This window comes from Cuculus canorus, chromosome 6 (genome assembly GCF_017976375.1).
Source record: "Cuculus canorus isolate bCucCan1 chromosome 6, bCucCan1.pri, whole genome shotgun sequence".
NCBI classification, from domain to species: Eukaryota; Metazoa; Chordata; class Aves; order Cuculiformes; family Cuculidae; genus Cuculus; species Cuculus canorus.
The window spans coordinates 2,359,426-2,372,222 of record NC_071406.1 but is presented as its reverse complement, the minus strand read 5'-3'; the positions used below and the strand labels follow the sequence as shown (position 1 = coordinate 2,372,222).

The 12,797-nt window shown below is 45.9% G+C and overlaps 1 protein-coding gene across 6 annotated transcripts in view; it reads left to right on the top strand.

Moving 5' to 3' along the window:
- LYPD6 (LY6/PLAUR domain containing 6) overlaps positions 1–12,797 on the top strand; it is a 50,808-nt gene that overhangs the window by 22,009 nt on the left and 16,002 nt on the right. Inside the window, exon 2 of one of the 6 annotated variants that reach the window (XM_054069359.1) lies at positions 10,398–10,521. The exons of the other annotated variants lie outside the window; for them this stretch is intronic. The gene's annotated coding sequence lies outside the window, so the exon portion shown is untranslated. The remainder of the gene's footprint in view (positions 1–10,397; positions 10,522–12,797) is intronic. 6 annotated transcript variants of the gene reach the window in all.

The following is a 12,797-nucleotide window of genomic DNA, read 5'->3' as shown; positions in this document are numbered from 1 at the left end:
GGGGTTGTTCAGCCTGGAGAGGAGAAAGCTTCAAGGAGACCTTATAGTGACCTTCCAGTACCTGAAGGGGCTCCAAGAAAGCTGGGGAGGGGCTGTTCACAGATGTTTGTGGTGATAGGATGAGGGGCAATGGGGATAAACTGGAGAGGGGCAGATTTAGACTGGACATGAGGAGGAATTTCTTCGTGATGAGAGTGGTGAGATCCTGGCCCAGGTTGCCCAGAGCAGTGGGGGCTGCCCCATCCCTGGAGGGGTTCCAGGCCAGGTTGGATGGGCCTCAGGCAGCCTGATCCAGTGGGAGGTGTCCCTGCCTGTGGCAGGGGGTGGAACTGGATGATCTTTAAGGTCCCTTCCAGCCCAAACTATTCTATCATTTCACATAATTCCAAACAAATAGTGACTCCTCTGTCTCCAGCTGGGGTTTGAGGTTACTTCATCTACTCCACGCTATGTGTTCTATGTCTGGGAGATGAGCAGCTGGGCAGGAATGTCCTATGGTGCACAATCTGAGCTGGTGGTTTGCTGCCTACCACTGTTTCGAAGCCTCTGTGTATCTGGCTTAAATATAGCTCCACTAGGTAAGAGCCCGCGCTGTATTTTGCTCTATGTGTGTAGGAGCTGATAGTGCGATAAAATGGTAACTGTGCCTTGAGTCGAACATAAATATTTCTATTAACCCCGAGGGCAGTGTTGAAAAGTGCTCTTTTGTTTCCAGTTTAGCACAGGAAGCTCATTTTGGCTTCCTTTAATATTACTGCTCAAACTGGCTGGGAATCAGAAATGTAGTTACATGACATCATATCTCTGGCAGAGCAGCGTGGCCTCGAGCTTCAGAGAAACCATCCCCCCGACGCTCAATCAGAAATGGAAATACCAGCGCGAGCCTGTCACATGTTGAATGGCACATGTTTTATTTCTTCTCCTCTGCTTTGAGAAGACGGTGTTCTCTGGGCTGCTGCAATGATCCGGATGCGGGAGCACAGCGGATGGAGTTCTGGGGTTTGTGCTCTGGGGTTGGGTTCCTGCCCCGTCCCCCTCTGCCGCTGCCAGGGGGGAAAACTCACCCGATCTCACAGTGCAGTGTGTCAGCTTTGGTCTGGGTCTGCCAATTCCAGAGGAGGCCACGGAGGTGGTCCAATGGCTGGAGAACCTCCCGTATGAGGACAGGCTGAGAGAGTTGGGGTCGTTCAGTCTGGAGAAGAGAAGGCTCCAAGAAGACCTTAGAGCAGCTTCCAGTGCTGAAAGGGGCTCCAGGAAAGCTGGGGAGGGGCTCTGGATCAGGGAGGGCAGGGACAGGATGAGGGGAATGGTTTTGAGCTGAAAGAGGGGAGATTGAGATAAGATCTTAGGGAGAAATGTTCTGCTGTTCAGGTGGGGAGGCCCTGGCCCAGGGTGCCCAGAGCAGTGGGGGCTGCCCCATCCCTGGAGGGGTTCCAGGCCAGGTTGGATGGGGCTTGGAGCCCCTGAGCCAGTGGGAGGTGTCCCTGCCCATGGCAGGGGTGGCACTGGATGGGCTCTGAGGTCCCTTCCAACCCAAACCATTCCATGATTCTATGATTCACTGCAGAACTGTAGTTGTGAAGACTGAACATTTTTCCACATAGACTAAAAGAAAATAATACCTCTCCACTGTCAGATAAAACCATGGAGGGGTTTAGCCTGCAGGAATTGTAGCTACTTTGTTTTACCCCGGTTTTGGGGGGTAAAAGTGATTATTTTTTTTAGCAGAAAGATTATAAAACAAAGCCTTAAACCACTAATGATTCTGTTTTCTCAGGTGAATAATTTTCATGTCTACCAAGTGCGAAGCTTTAGGGTTTATAGTGAGTGAGTCTGGAAGAAACAAATCCCTTGTGGAGGGGTGAGACCTTTCCTGTTAGTTTTATTGTGTGAGGAGGAAGCAGGGATGTGCACAGAGAGCAAATGTAAGAGCACGCTCTGCAAACTCCTATCCGGTATATTTTTTTTCTTTATTTCTCTCCCACTTTTACCTCGAGCAGTGCTTTTTTTCCTCTCTGCAGGATCATGTGCAGAGCAATAGGTGTCAGCTTGAGCTGGAGGAGTCAGGTGTGGTGGCCGTCTTCCTTGTAAACAAAGCTGTAGCAGAAAAAGCAGACACCTGATCAGATGTGGAAACCTGTTTTCTAATTAATTCCTGGTGCTTCTCACGCTGCTGTATAACTTTATAAGGAGTTCAGAGGGATACTGTTCCCCCGGTTGGGAAAGGCTTGGCTACTGCCCGCCTTATCCTGCCCCATCTCAGCAGGCCTAGATCTCTTGGGTTACCTCTCCCTTCTCTGCAGAAAGGTAGATTTTGAAAAGCACTTGTGTTACGAGGGGTTTTGTACGCTGCAGACGAGGGACCTGCCTGGTGGTGGGTGAGAATGGGATGATTTCTCGGTGCCAGACCCGACGGCTCTGCTTTGGCTCCGGCGCTTGGATGAATGAGGTATGTGAGCAAGCTGTTGTTATCGTGGACTCCTAATTGTGGTGCTCGGAGCTGTGGTTGCAATTAGGAGCTGATGTGGAAGGCTGCGGGGGGTGCCGGAGGTGCCAGGTCCAGGCGGGTTAGGGAGCACGGCTGTGCTGCCACCGGACCTCACTCCGGCATTGCTGGAGGGCTCTTCTCCCGCCATGCCGTGCCACGGCAGCCCTAGGGAGCTGCTGCTGGAGGTCACCAGGAGGTTTTTCTGCTGACCTAAATGTCAGTGCAGCCAGGCCCAGCATATCAGAGGAAAACAGAGCAGATGAAGTGTCTTCCCTAGGGAATTTCTGGTTTCCTCACGTTCTTGGAGTTAGCAAGGATTTATGCTTAAATATAGAAGCAAACCCTGCAGGGTTCCAGCTAGAGGAGCATTGAGGGTCTAATCACTGAGATAACCACACGTTTTTAGCTTGTATACTCCCACCAGTGACCCCTGTGTGCCAACGCTGGGCTGGAGCAGGAGCTGTGTGTGCATATGGGTGTTTGTGCCATGGCATTGTCTTCTCCACCACCCGCTCGTGCAGCTCACCCAAATGATGCTGGGTGTGATGCTGGGGTGAAGGAGGGCCGTGCGCCACTAACTGGGGGTGCATTACGTTTGACTACCCCTTCTTGGCCTCGTCTTGCCCCACTTCATCTGTGGAGGATTGGTGTAGCCGCCCTGTGTTAGGGAGTGCAGAATCCATGCGCAAAGCTGTCTGTTGACATAACAGTAGTGATAGGACAAGGGTTTAACCTGAAAGAGGAGGGATTGAGATGAGATTTTAGGGAGAAATGTTTTGCTGTTCAGGTGGGGAGGCCCTGGCCCAGGGTGCCCAGAGCAGTGGGGGCTGCCCCATCCCTGGAGGGGTTCCAGGCCAGGTTGGATGGGGCTCGGAGCCCCTGAGCCACTGGGAGGTGTCCCTGCCCATGGCAAAGGGCTTGGAACTGGATGGGCTTTGAGGTCCCTCCTGACCAAAACCATTCTATGATTCTGTGTTTGCTGGCCTGGCTGTGTTGTCAGGTATCTACCTTGCACAGGAACACAGGCTGTGCTGACCCATGGGCGATTCCTTGTTAATGCAAAGGAGCTTTCAGCCTTCCAGAGTGGCTTCTCAATGCTTAGGGAGGTCTTGGATAGGAAAGAAGTGTAAGGAAATCCATGTGTTCTTAAACAGGCAGGACTTGTAGGCATTCACAACCACTACAGATCAGTTGATCTGACTTGTGGTGGAGGACTGGATCAGTCTACGGGAGCTCCGAAGAAGCAGCACGAGACCTGGATCACCCATGAGCTGAGCTTTTCTCACTCCATCAACACTTCAATTTTCAGTGCTCATGAAGGTTTATGTGTGGAGTTTATCTCAGTGTAATTTGCAGATAAGAAAATGAGAGGAGCGGTTTGGCTTCTAACAAAGTAGTGCAATTGCTGGAGCCGAGGCAGCATCCCGACAGGTGGAGTCGGCAGATGATTTGTGGCAGGCTTTTGGGAAAATTGCTATGCTATGGAATTGTGCGAGGGGAAAACTGAATTGCAGAATCAAAGAATGGTTTGGGTTGGAAGAGACTTCAAAGCCCATCCAGTTCCAACATCTTTGCCATGGGCAGGGACACCTCCCACTGGCTCAGGGGCTCCAAGCCCCATCCAACCTGGCCTGGAACCCCTCCAGGGATGGGGCAGCCCCCACTGCTCTGGGCACCCTGGGCCAGGGCCTCCCCACCTGAACAGCAAAACATTTCTGCCTAAGATCTCATCTAAATTTGTATTTTGAAGAAATTTTGGAGAGAGTTTAAAATGTGAGGTCGCATGTTCTGTACTTTGGGAGTCTTTTAGACGATATAAACTCACAAGTTTTGACAAATAATGTCTTTTTGGGAAAGAGCAGCTCCTTTGGTAGTATTGGTCCCACTGCCAGATGCCAATACTGACCTAGTGCTTCAGACGGAAAGCACAACTCTACAATGTTTCAGTCCAAATGCTTTAAAGAAAATGGTTTTACTTAATCTTAAATATTCCTTTGTATTTGTGTGGTAAAAATATGTTGTGGTTGTGGAGCATCTTTGCTAGAAGCCTATTTTCTTCCAAGTTTGGAGGGAGAGCTGTGCTCTCGGGCTCGTTATTTATAGTGGTATGTGCTGACTGTCAGCATTGGACATAATTGTCAGAAAAGTTTAGGTGAAGAACAGTGTATTTTTGAGTCAGATCAACATTTCACCAATCAGACGTGGATTCCTCAAGAAGTTGGGTGTAGGACTGAGAGGGGAGATCTGGCCTAATGAAAACCAGTAAATCATGGTCTTCCAGCAGTGAAAATGTCAGTGGTGACATAATGAACGTTATATATTGTGGAATGGCAGATGATTCACGTGTGAAAGTTAAGCAACTGGTTAAATTGGGAGGGCACATTTTGAAAACTAGGTCTGCTTTCAGCGTGTTCTGTAGGTGAGCATTTAAGGCAGATGAGTTGGAGCATGATTTTGAGGTATTCTTCGGCTATGTCAAAGATAACATCTCTGAGCTGGCAGACACTGGAATTACTGATGATGCTCCATAAACACTCTGTACCTTGGGAAAGTGGACTTTCTAATGCCAAGGTGATGAGGCATTTGGAACTAGCAAAAGACAGAGCAGATGCAGAGATAAACAAAGGAATGTACAGTGAAGCCCGATCTCCAGGAGATGAGAGTTTTGATGGAGCAGATTGAGGATGGAGCAGGAGAAGGCATCTGCCTTAGCTCCCCATTCCTAATAACCAAATATGTTATATTTTATCACATGTAATAGTTGCCCTCTAATGAACCACTGGTATGATGGTGCCTCAGCTGAATGCAATGGGCACCGGCAGAGGGGAAAGTGCATCAGGTGGTCGGTGGAAGGTGTTAACTGGGGTCTTAGGGCAAATGCATGAGACATCACGTTGTGGGGCTGGTTACAGCTGAAGGCAAAAGAGGGATGAGGATTCAGAACCCTGAAGAGGCTGCCTGACCACTCTGCATGGGAACCTGCCCACAAAATGTTCTCTAGAGGTTCATGCTCAGTTTACCTCGGTGAGGCAAGTCAGGCTTGTTTATACGAGCGTCTCTCTTTGTAAGTGGGGACACAGAGGCGGGAGGGAAGACCCATTAGCTTCTGCATTTTCCTTATTTTCTTATGGGTTGGAGTATAAAGGGATGTGGTAAAATTATTCAGTGAATGTGGTTTTCTCTCCATCCTGGACAACCCGAACTCTTGTCACCCCAGCTACTCTTCCTTCTCTGTTGATCTCAGACAATGTCCACTCCCAGTGTCCTGGATCCCAGGCACCTGCCTTAGTGTGCTTCACTCTTGTGATTTTTCATTTGTTCTGCTTGTATTACCAAAACCAAGGTTTACCAGATACGATGGGCACTGGGAGATGGCCAATGACTCCACAGAGTCTTCATGTAGGGTTCCCAGTGAGTGGTTTTCCTGCCTCCTCTTCCCCTTAGCCATTGTTTAGGTAGCTTTATTCATGTATGCGTTACTTCTGCCATGAGACAAAATGAACTCGTGAATAGAATTCTGTTGTCTTCAGAAAATATCAGCCAGACAGACAACCGTAGTTTCAGGGAAGTTTGCTATTTCTACCCTTACTCACTGCTGTTAATTGAAGCCAACCATGAATCAACACAGCAAATAACGTGTGATCTCCAGGTAATTATTTCTGAAGGGCTGAAGCAACAATTCATAGAAACATAGAACAGTTTGGGTTGGAAGGTTCCTCAAAGCCCATCCAGTTGCACCCCTTGCCATGGGCAGGGACACCTCCCACCGGATCAGGGGCTCCAAGCCCCATCCAGCCTGGCCTGGAACCCCTCCAGGGATGGGGCAGCCACAACTTCCCTGGACAACCTGTTCCAGGGCGTCCCCACCCTCATAGTGAAGAAATTCCTCCTTATGTCCAGCCTAAATCTGCCCCTCTCCAGTTTATACCCATTGCCCCTCATCCTATCACTACAACCCTTTGTAAACAGTCCCTCCCCGGCTTTCTTTTATGTCCTCTTCAGGTACTGGAAGATGGCTATAAAGACTGTTTTAAAGTCTATTTTTGTGATAAATCCAGGCTGATGAGAGCCTGTTTTTTTTTGTTTGCAGTGATTCTATTGCAACAGTGTTTAGCTCTATGCAGTATCTTGGTTTGTTGTCATTAAAAAAGAGCAATATAAATATATGCACGTTAGCCTTATGACATATTAGCAGATAATTAATGATCCTAGTAATGTTTTCTTGTTTCTCTGTGTTATATAACAAAAGTATTTTTGATGAGAATATTGCATTAAGCTCATATCCTCGCTTATGCGATTTGCACACAGTAAATTGGAGGAATGATTGACAGTGATTAGCTGTAGGTGAAATGCAGGGGGGGATACAGGGCTTGTATGAAAACCAAATGGAATATTAAATGCATAGGGAGACAGTTACAACAGGGAATTAATAACTCTCTGCTTTAGTCATGGAGTTTTCTTGCTGATATTTAATTCACTTCATGAGCAGTTGCCTCCAAACTGAGCTCTGAACAGCAAAGTGATTCGGGTCACTTAAGGTTCAGAAAGATGAATTAAAACTAGCATTTATTTAGCTATTTAGCTATTTAACTTTAGCTATGAATAGCACACCCCAAGGCCTGGCAGACTGCACTGCTCTGGCAGGCTCCGTTGGAGTCAGGTTCACCCCTAAATTGTAACGGCATTAACGAGGGTGGGAGACTACAGCAGAGCAGCGTTCTTCAGAGCAAAGGGCTTCCCTGTAGGAAGGCGAACCTGTCCTGCTGCTCAGCTTCCCAGGCCACGTATGTGCAGACAAATACTAAGGTCTCCATCTCAGAAGCATCCACTGAAATGCATCGGTGTGAAACTGGAAATGTGAAACAGCCACAGGAACAGTTTGGGTTGGAAGAGACCTTAAATTTCATTCAGTTCCAACATGTCCCAGGGACACCTCCCACTATAAGATGTCATTTTTTATATCTTCCCATCAGAGTGGAGATGATAATTCTCTTTTAATTGGATTTTTCACCAACAAGTTAGAAAAATAAAGGAATTAAGTGGCTTTTTCTAGGACGACAAGGGCCAAGTAATTAATTTGCCATTGAATGCAAATAACACTTGAAAGCCTTGTAAAGAATAAGGGGAAGTTGTTTGTTTTGGGTTATGTTGGGTTTTGTTTTTCCAGAAGAGCTATTGACAATCTGAATGAATTAATGAGAGCAGTGTTTGTTTGCTCCACGGATTAACCAGACAGCTGAAAGACGACTAATTGATCAGTTCTAATCTGGGTTTCTTTAACATGGCATTAAAGATATGTAGCTTTTCTAATGTTTATACCAAATAAAATATTCACTATAATTGGAGGGATGGCAGTGGAGTGTTTGAATTTCAGTACCTCGTGATGTAAAATATGAAACCGTATTAATTTTCCTTTTTAAATTTAACTAATTGTGGAAATTTCTGCAAAGGGGAATCTCCCACAAAGTCTGTGAGAGTCCTTGTAGAGCAAAGGGTAGCAGTACAAATAATAAAACAGTGCAGGAGGAACATCTAATTTATTTTGATGATTTATTTGGATGCCACCCCTGTCTTGGTTAGATGTGGGTGCACACAAATGTGTGCAACTTTTTTTTCTGTCAAGAGGAAAACCTGAATGGGATAATTATCTAAAAGATCTTTGTGCAAATCTCAGTTTGTTGTTAATTAAACTTATGTAGGTGCCGAAAGTGTATAGCTGGGAGCAGTCAGCCCATTCCCAATTATTTCCCTGAGGATTAGATGCTGACATCGGTGCGGCGTCTTCTGCGACCCTCTTTGAGATGGGCTCTGTGGAAATGAGCAAAAGCAGCCATGCGGTCCTCGAAAGTGCCCTGTTGTCCCTTCGTAGCTTCCTGGTATTTTTGATGCCTTGTGCCAACGGGAATTCACGTGTAGGTCAGGAAATAAAAACTGGCATGAACTTTGGCTGAACTGCCACGGGAACAGAGCCCTTCTGCAGCCTGATCTACGCGAGTCCGGGGCTGGAAAGAGACCACTTGGTTCATTAACTGCTACATAAATATGTTAAATTGTTTGGGGAAATAACATGGCACTACCGGGTGAATGGGCGAAGCGAGGGAGTTCATTAATACCCCGCCTGTCACAAGGAATAGTAATCACAGAATAGTTTGGGTTGGAAGGGACCTTAAAGATCATCCAGTTCCAACCCCATGCCATGGGCAGGGACACTTTCCTATAGCCCAATCCTGTTTACACTGATTTTGATGAAAAAGCTCTCATTCCTCTTCCATGAGGAAAAAAATCTCAAGTTTTGAATGAGCTCGTAACCATAAAACCTCATTTTCACAATGCCATGTTTTCGGGGCTGATCTCTGAACTCCTACAAAGCTCGCCTTGGGTCGATGCCACGCAGTCTGCGACTTTGTGCCTAATCTAGCATGTCAAATGTGTGAGGTGATGTCCGAGAAGAACTGTCACAAATCGCTCTGGAGAGTTGAGGGGGAAGGCATCAGCAGAACAAGGGCACAATGGTGCAGATTGATGTATGGTTTTATTAAAGCACAGTTTGTTGCATGATAGACAAGTGTTTCGACTTGCTCTTTAACGTCCTCTCTGGTGTTTAGTACAAGAAGTTTCTTCTTGTCGATACTTTCGGTACAAAAAATGCTGAATGTAGCTTTGCAGGGAAGTGGAGAATAATAAATATTTTTATTTGAAGATGCCCTTTTCACCAATTAGATGTTGAGATGTCACTAAGCTGTTTTTTTTTTTAATTTGGCCCAAGCATGCTTGGTTAATTGGGTAGAACATATTTTTGTAATCAGAAGGGTTCAGGGCTTTGGCTCTCTGCTTTGGTCTCTCCCCAATTATTCTGTGTAACAGTTGTCTTTCACAGCCAGAGCCGTAATCCTGCCCGTTCAAAAATGATGGGTTTGTTTGGAGACCTAAATCCCACCAAATGCTTCTTTGCAAATTTTTACGACTTGAAATGTTTGTTGCTGTAGCAGAAATAATGTGTTCTGTGAGCTTACCCAGGTCCGACCTTAGGCTAAGCAGTCATCCCTTTGATCCTTTAGAAATATTGAGTTTGGGCTCATCATCCTCCCCAGTTTCTGGACTGTCCCAGTTTTCCAGACTTAATAAAAACATAAACTTAAAAGCTCAGCAGGATCATCTCATTTAAAATTGCTGTATTTATATACCTGCTAGCCTGCTACGTAGCCCATAAAATGCTTTTATCAAAGAGTTCATGTCTTGGTTGCAGATCAGCTCCTTTGCCAGCTATTTCTTCATAAGCATGAGATACGTTCTCCTGTTTTGATTGATTTCACTTGTTTCTTTGGCATCTCTTAATCTTTGGCTCCATTTTATTTGGTAAGACAATTTTTTTCCCCCCTTTTTCCTAGCAGACACATTGCACGGTCGCGTTGTTAGTGCTTCCCCGTGTTTTAACTGGAATGGTCCCGCTTATTGAGTTAAATGTAAATAGGAAAGATGGTCCAGGATGATCCCAATTGCTGTTGCCACGCTGAGCCTCATCAAAATTCAACCTAATGTGTAGGCTTAGGATGTTTGGCTTTTCCCTAGGAAAGCACCACCACCCTGCCCGCTGCCAGCACTGTTCCATGGTGTGACCACAACCCTTAACGGGCAGCTGCAGCCTCCCTGCCCTGGAACACCCTTCCTTGGGGCCGGCCGCCTGGAGCCTTGCGCCTCCTTGTTCTATGAGACATTCATAAAGAGCAGAAAGGAGCCGCGTGCAACGCGTGGTCCAAAGAAATAGCATCCCCGCCTTGGAGAGAAGAGCCCTTTCAGTTGCCCCAGTGAACTTAAATGTTTATTTAGGAAATAATTTATCCCCCCTCCTCCCCTTTGCAGAGGGGCCTGGCCGCTGGAACTCAATGACTGTTTTTTCGCTTCTTATTAGCAGGAAAATCCCAGGATTTCTCTGCTCACGCATGGTTTCCTTATGCTCTGTCTGTGTGGAGCCAGGCTGTCTGGGGTCTCCCTGCACATTGAGGTCAGCCCATGTGCCATGCGACACGGGAGGGGTGAGTGCCGGCTTCCAAAATTCCCAGACTGAGCTAAATTTTGATCTTAACGCATCCCATTGTGTTCGGAACTTGCTGTCTCTGTTGTATGCCATGCAAAAACCTTGAGGACAGGGCTTGAAATGATTTATGTCCATCTTTATGTCCATCCATGTCCATCTTGCTGCTAAAACAGAAGAGTTCATAGTCACAGCTTTGAATTTTTCGTGTAATTTTAAATAACCAGTCGTGTCCCTGTACCACTGTGTGTTATGGAAGTGAATTGGGAATGAATTACATCTAAATTTGAATACCTTCAAAGACGGTTTGAATAACCGTCTTCTTGGTTTGACAATTAATTTGCATAAATTGTGTTTTCTCATATGAATGTTGTGTCCTGCCTGATTTTTAAGCTAACTTTTTTCTTGTCCTTTATGCCAAATACTAAGTATCTGAAATACTCAGGCAAAATATGTCTATTTGATCTCTCCTCTGTGTCTCTCTGAAGCCAAACCATCCTCTGGGGATGCATGAAAGCAAGTGACATTTACTACAGCTCATTAAAAGATGAGGAGTTTGTACAAGACATAAAAAAAGTTAATTTTTCACTCATCAGACTGAAAATATAAGTAATGCAGGTTGAAAATAGAAGCAATGTGCTATTTCTAAAACAATCTTGAAGTCGCATCTTGTTAAAGATTAAATTGCATCCAAGGGAAGACAGTGTGAGAGGGAACATATTGTCCCTCCCGTCATTTCCCTGGGATGAGGGCTTTTAGCTCAACGAACTACCGCCTTTGTAATTAGCAGCAAGGCGATTAGATCGTCCACATTTCTGGGTGTAATTTGTGCGCTAATTGTGTTTGATTCTTTAATTAATCTTGCTTACTGTGATTGAGGAGAGGTAGTGAACCCCTTTGCAAGAACTACTAATGGTTCCTTAGATAGAATTTGCCTGTGCTTTGCTACATCCCATATTATCTGGAAGATAATGTATGTTCAACCATTCCTGGGGACATAAGGCAAAGAAAATTCTCTAAATGGCAAAGAAAATTCTCTAAATGGCAAAGAAAATTCTCTAAATGGCAAGTGGGAAGAAGGTGGATTTGAAGGAAATTCATATGAATTCCTATTTTTTTTGTTCAAAGCCTTTCTGTTGTGCGTAGCAGGAACCAAAAGACAAGAAATAAACAGAGTAGACAAAATAAAAGAGGTAAAATAATGAACAGGATGGAGGTGGTAGGGAAAACTGCAATTAGTTGCAAGTAGTCTCTAGGATTGCTGTCTGGGATCACGCACAGCTGGTAGATGTGAAACCTTCCATTGCAATTCAGATTTGTCTTTGGATGGTGATCACAGAATCACCAGGTTGGAAAGGACCCACTGGATCATCGAGTCCAACCATTCCCAACACTCCCTAGACCATGTCCCTAAGTGATGACATGGCACAGGTAAGGAGTTGGCCTTTGGTTTTGGAAGCTGTAGAGGAATGTAAATGAGTAGATATATTGTAGATTCCCTAGTGGAAACTCCAGCCTGTAGCTCTGTGTGAACTGGAAGAAAGGCAGGAGGGAAATCTAAAGAACAATGAACTAATTCCTACAGTATTTGTGAAAGTCATAGAATCATGGAATCACAGAATGATTTGGGTTGGAAGGGACCTTCATAGGTCATCCAGTAGAGCCCCCCTGTAGTAGCAGGTACATCTTTAACCAAATCAGGTTGCTCAGAGTGTCATCCAACCTGACCTGAATGTTTGTAGGGATGGGGCCTCCACTGACTCCCTGGGCAACCTGTGCCAGTGCTTCACCACTCTCATTGTGAAATATTTCTCCCTTATATCTGGTCTTAATCTCCCCTCCCTTAGTTTAAAACCGCTACACCTTGTCCTGTCACAGCAGACCCAGCTAACAAGTCTGTCCCCATCTTTCTCGTGGGCCCCCTTTAAATACTGGAAGGCTGTGACGATGACATGTCCCTTGACGATGACACGTCCCTTGACGATGTGCCTAAGGGAGGAATTAGTGTTGGAGACTTTGCATCCAGGAACAGATCTTCCAGTATGGTCACACTGTTTGTAGCTGTGTTGGCTTTGTTTATTGCTGATGAATAATCACTGTACCATAGCTGAGGGATGGTCCAGCTCACCTCGCACGGTGGAATTCACAAGAGCAAATTACTCGTGCTGGGGTTTCTGCAGGCTCTCACAGATGTTGCCGCTTCGGTGCTCAAGGCCACGTTGGATGGGCTTTGGGCAGCCTGATCCAGTTGGAAGTGTCCCTGCCCATGGCAGGGTG